We start from the raw sequence: 6,227 nt of genomic DNA on the forward strand, positions 1-6,227 counted from the left end.
TTCTTTCCCAACATATACTCTTCTTCTCTCCATATACTGAATGTTATTCATGGCTGAGATGGTCACAAAATGTCAGACTTATGAGAAATCAAGAGTCCACAGATGAAGCATGGGGGAGTATCCCAGGGACCTGACTCAGGTTGTCAGGCTTGCTAGCAAGCCTCTTTACCCACTGAGCCATCTCACCAGCCCCATTTCACCAATTTTGATTTTAAGACAACCAAATAACAAAATAAAGCAAAACAACAACAACAAAACCCACCAGGAATGTCATTGTCACTGGAGACAGTTTTTATACAGTTTGGATTAAAGAAGCCAATTCCCAACATTTGGGTATCCCTAACATGAGTCAGAGTCAGCAAAGTCAAAGCTGCTTCAAAGGAGGCAGAGGTTTGAAGATGCTACAGGGCTTCCCAGTGCCTTTTAGGTCTTATGCTAGTATGTACATCTTAACAATTATATTACCAGCAGTAATAAAATAATCCAACTGGTTAGATATAGTTGTTATTCTTGACTTTTTCTCAAGAGGAAGAGGATGTGCTATTTTTGGCTCCAGGAGTTTGCATCTGAAATGAAATCCCCACTTTTCCCACAAGGAGAATTTAGGGGCTGGAAAGATGGTTCAGAGTTAAGAGTGCAAAGTGTCTTGCAGAGGTGCTGAATTCCATTCCTAGCACGCACGCCTGTAACTCCAGTTTCAGGGGACCCAATACCTTCCTCTGACCTCCATGGATACCGTATGTAAATGCACAAACACACTCACTCACACACACACACACACACACACACACACACACACACACATACACACACACACTAAATATTAAATCTTTTTAAAAGGAAGATTTAAATAAATAGAGTTCTGATAGTCTGGAATTTTCCTTTATCCAAATTCTATTGAATAAGAACAATTTATTTTTTGTTGTTGTTTGTTCTTTAATGAGGGTCACGAGAAATTTGAATCTTCTGAAGTGTGAAGACTGGGATTAAATGACGTGGGAAGCGGAGGGAGTCTCAGGAAAGCAGGCTGAGGAGAGGACGCACTGTCAGCACCCTCTTTTTAGAAGCCAAGATCAGCCATTAGTTCTTATCAATTTGAAAAATACACCAAAGCAAATCACAGATATTTTAGACAAATCTCAAAAGATCGGATATAAAAGGATTTAAGATTTTATAAAAGAGTGAGAGTTTGAATGTCAGAGGGATTTTGAGTTCAGTGACGTGGGTCACTCAGCGCTGATGTAGGTGACAAGGAGGACCTCCCACCTTTTCTGAAGTCTGCATGGGTATGTTTTCTGAAGAAGGTGGCACAGGTTTGAGATAAGAAACACAAATCTAAGAGGTTATCTTCTGAAGGTGTATAGCAAAGGAGGTGGTTACAAGTGCCCCACAGGGTCCCTTCAGTGTGGTGTCTGTTGAAGTTGATGAAATCACCTGTTTTTCTCTCATTCACTTTGTTCTTCAGCTCTTGGGAGCTCACTGTCAAAAAGCTCTGTAGCCAATTTTGTTTTCCATTATTTGAAAAATCCTTTGTATTAGTGAAAATGGTCTCCTTTTAGCAAGAGATGTCTCATACAGCCCTTTCTCTATTTTTATAGAATCTAGCAATTATTTCAAAAGAAGTGTGATGCTTTACAGAAAGGACAGATCTTAAATTTAGAAGAACTAATGGTCAAGCTTTGGTTGATTTGACAATTGATTTCTAAATGCCATTTGTTCCCCCAGTTAATCCAGATGACTAGAGGCGGCAGGCATGGTGAAATGTTAAGGTGTAGACTTAAATATTATTCCACTAAAGTGAGTTTTACAGTCACTATGTAATTCAGTAATCTTCTGACCCCCTCTTCCAAGTGTTTCCCAAGTCTGAGGTGTGGAGGTTGTATTGTAGATGTAGCCATCGTTCTCTGTATTTTGACCAGTTGTGGGTTTCTGTGATGCTCTATCTGATGAGGAGTGACAGCTATATTTATTGCCTATACAGGTATTTAGAATGAAGTTGGAATTCTGCTTGTTACGATCTAGGGCTCCCCAGCCTGCCGTCAGTGACTCGGTGCCAGCAATCACGTCTTCATCAGCCACCAAATTCGACATGCCTTTAAAAAGTCCCTGCCATCCCAGCCGCCATCTCATCTGTGTCCTTCTGCCTCTCTCTGTCTCATCTCTCTGTCTCATCTCCCTGTCTCTCCTCCTCTTGCGCCCTCTCAGAGGCAGCCTTTTGCTGCTCCCCCAATAAATCTCTTGCATGAGATCTGTTGCATGGTGTGATCTTTATGGCTTTCCTTGGACCTGAGCGGCCAAGGTACCCTTCTGCAGAAATGCTAACAATACTAGTTTAGGAAAGTGGCAGTAGTCGGCTCACAACCTGGGGTGACTTCACAGCCATGGCTATTTGGCCATGTTTATAACAATAGGCATCAGTTCCCTCCTGTTGAGTATGCACCAAGTCATTTTAGACAGCTGTTGATTGCTCCCAAGATTCAAGTGCCACTACTGCACCTTTGGGAATACACTGATGATTATTGTGGTTCATAACCTTTCCAGCTGGGGAGGACTGTTGATTGCTTTTCTTTTTTGGCAGCTTGCATAGCACTTTCAGATACTATGAGAGCTAGTCTTCAGGGAGAAGGCTCCCAGGTCAGTTCCTGTGTCCCAAGTGTGTCTTCAGCACTAAGTCCTTATCTTCAAGGTCTTGGAGGAGAGCAAGGGCAATGACAATGGTCATTTACAAGTCCACCCCTGTCAATCTGACACCGAAGTATACTTCCTCAAGCTGTAGCATTCAGCCCTGACTCTGAAAGGCTGAGGTTCCACTCATAATGCATTCTGGCTGTCTCTAAGAGGCCCCATAGTCATAACAATTCCAACATTATTCAAAGGTCCAAGTTTAAAAAAAAAATCTCTTCTGAGTCTAAAGGCAAACATTTATCCACAAGCCCCTTAGAATTAAGACCAAGATGCATATTTTGAATGACCCAGAGGAGCAAATATTCTCACTCAGAAGGGAACAATATGAAGGATGGCTTTGAAGTCACTATATAGCTAATGGTAACCTTAAACTCTCGATCTTTTCTGCTTCCACCTGCCAGGACCTTGGTATTGTATTGCTGTTTCCAGCTTTGCCTAGGCCTTTTCCTCCCTCCCCCTCCCTTCTCTACCTGTTAACCTCTGATTTGGCAGGTAAATTAGATAAAGGAAAGGATGGAGCTTGATGTTTCTTAAAACTGGAGGCATATAAGGATCAAACTATAAATTAGATCACTGCTAAAATATTCCTTCTTGGATTCCAAAAAATTGGAATCCATGAGTAGAACTGAACAGTGAGGAGTAAGAAAATGTGGTAGACAGTGAGGGAACAGTTCATGGGAGAAGTGGTGTGTGATGCCCAAGATGGTGTTCACTAGAAGGTTGAAAAAGAACTATCTTTTAGCAGAGACCTCAGGATCACTATGGAGAGTCAGAGGCTGATCCTCAATTTTGGGTCCTGAGCTTTATGAGGTAGGAAAGGTTCTAATGAGTTTATGATTTTTACTACCATGAAAATTGGAAATTGGGTTTATATGTTGTTAAAGCAATGAAGCATGGGCAAAAAAAGAAAGGAAGGAAGGAAGGAGAGAAGGAAGGAAGAAATAAACTTACCTAACTGGGTCACACAAAAGCAAATGTGGCAAGATTTGTATAAAATTAGAGTTCCTATGAAAAAAGCTGACAGAAAGCCAAATGTTGGGCTTGTACATCTCTGGAAGGCTTTAAAGAATGAAAAGCTACTCATCAAAGGTATACACAATTGTGCCATCTACTGTGGAGAAAGCTTTTTGGAGTGGGAACCACGCCAGCTACTTCTGTAAAGGGATGGCCAAGGCCGCCTGCAACTGAGGACCATGTAGAACCACCAGAAGCCACATGCTGAAATATATTTTTCTAGCTCCTATATTAGCTGGGCTTGGGTTGACATTGGAAGCTTGTGTGCTTGGCCGCTGACAGCCTCTAGGAACAGCAGGAGCAATGACCAGCAGATGAACACAGAGATATTCCTGCATAAGAAAAGCATTTAGCATGTCTTAGGAGTGAGTAGTTATTACCCACCCCCACAGTGTACTAGTCACATTTCTCCTATGGGAGTAGAGATTGTTTCAGAGCCTAACTCAGGAAGCCAGAGATGTGTGGTAGGCAGAGATGCTGTTTATGGAAGCCACACTCCCCCTTAGCTCTAGGCTGACAAAGTGGCGGGAGCCAACACTGCTAGTGTGTGTGTGTGTGTGTGTGTGTGTGTGTGTGTGTGTGTGTGTGTGTGTGTGATGTGTGTGGGAGTGTCACAACAGTGTTCCAGGATGGGTGCAACAGTTCACAGAGAATGACTTGTGGGATAAAGAGTTAAATAATGTGTGCTTCTTATCCACATGGCTGAGCCAACAGTGTTATTTTCAGGCACCAAATGGATAGTTGGGATATTTGAGATGGGATAGTTTCATGCTGTATTGGAAACTATGCTTTCCCTTAGTATCCCTCTAGCCAAATCCTTAGCCAATTAGCATTTTTTGGAATGCTTGGTGGTAGGTCTTTATAGATCCTGCCTATCCTCCATAAAAGGTTTCATTGCATAGGGGATATATTAAACTTTGAGTGTCTTACACACTGGGAAAGGCATCTGAGATATGTCAAAGCACACCTAAAGGAATGTGGATGGGAAATGAGTCTGAACAGAGTGCAGAGCCAGCCACAGCAGTGAATTCTGGGAGTTTTATGCTTGAGGAAAGCACAGATGATACCTAACAAGATAAAAGTCTTACAAGAGCCTATGCCTATAAATGTAAAAACATCAGTTAAGGAGTGCTGGCTAGCCGGGCGGTGGTGGCGTATGCCTTTAATCCCAGCACTCGGGAGGCAGAGGCAGAGGCAGAGGCAGAGGCAGAGGCAGAGGCAGAGGCAGACGGATCTCTGCAAGTTTGAGGCCAGCCTGGTCTACAGAGTGAGTTCCAGGAAAGGCGCAAAGCTACACAGAGAAACCCTGTCTCAAAAAAAGAAAAGGAAAGGAAAGGAGTGCTGGATAGTCTTATGTCAACTTCAGACAGGACTAGAGTTATCTGAAAGGAGGGAACTTCAATTAAGATAATGCCTTCATAAGGCATTAATTAGTGATTGATAGGGAAGGGCCCAGCCCATTAGGGGTGGTACTATCCCTGGGCTGGTAGGTTCTGAGATCTATAAGAAAGCAGGCTGAGCAAGCCATGGGAAGCAAGCCAGTAAGCAGCACTATTGGTGAAATTATTAAGGCCACTCCACATAGTTAAAAGGGAGGTTTATTTTGTGGGGTGACTTACAAATGAAGGGATAGGTTGTAGGGTCTGGCAAAGGTATGGTGCAGTCCGGTGGTGTTCTCTGGAAAACTCTGCTCGGTCTACCTCCAGCATCTAGGGTCCTGGAACCAAGAGAAGCCTCTCTTCTCTATCTGGGTCATCAGCTTCCTCCCTCAGCCCCGCCTTGTGGGCGTGACCATTACTGAAGCCTCAGTGGGGGTTGGAACTTCCAGGCCAAGGCTGGGATGGCTACCCACTACACAGCACCCCTCCATGGTCTCTGCATCAGCACGTCCAGTTTCTTGCCCTATCCTGACTTTCTTTGATGATGAACAGCAATATAAGTGTAAGCCAAACAAACCCTTTCCTCCTCAACTTGCTTTGGGTCATGGTGTTTCATCATAGCAATAGTAACCCTAATTAAGACAAGGAGTTTAGACATAGACGGCACATTTTATACACAGGAAAAGGCATGCATAGAAGCCATAGGTTATTAAATAAAATCCCAGTGCCAGGGGTGAGTTGTTGACCAAGAAGGCCCCTGAAGTCCAACAAACCATGAAGGCTATTGCTATTATTGTACACAAGTTAGAGTTATCTGGTTAAGTTCCATTGCCAAAGACATTATACTCTTTAATTGCAGGATATGGAGAAATCAAGCTAGGACTGAGCCAGAAACTCCCTCCCTAGTAACAAGCTTTAATAGTGCTAGAAGGTTCTATGTAGTCTGTTGGAAAAGAGTAGTCACCAGAAATCCTGCACAGTTGTAGATCCTGTACACTTCACTATCAACATGCCAGGTAAACTGTGCTTACCAGTGCAATAGTAACGGTATTGTTAGGGGTGCAACCAACTGACTTCTGATCAAATTTAAGGCCAGCTGCACAGGAGGAGTCCATGTTTGTTACTGTAAGACAAATCCTTGTAGCTGGG

The sequence above is a fragment of the Onychomys torridus genome, chromosome 6 (assembly GCF_903995425.1).
Source record: "Onychomys torridus chromosome 6, mOncTor1.1, whole genome shotgun sequence".
NCBI lineage: Eukaryota > Metazoa > Chordata > Mammalia > Rodentia > Cricetidae > Onychomys > Onychomys torridus.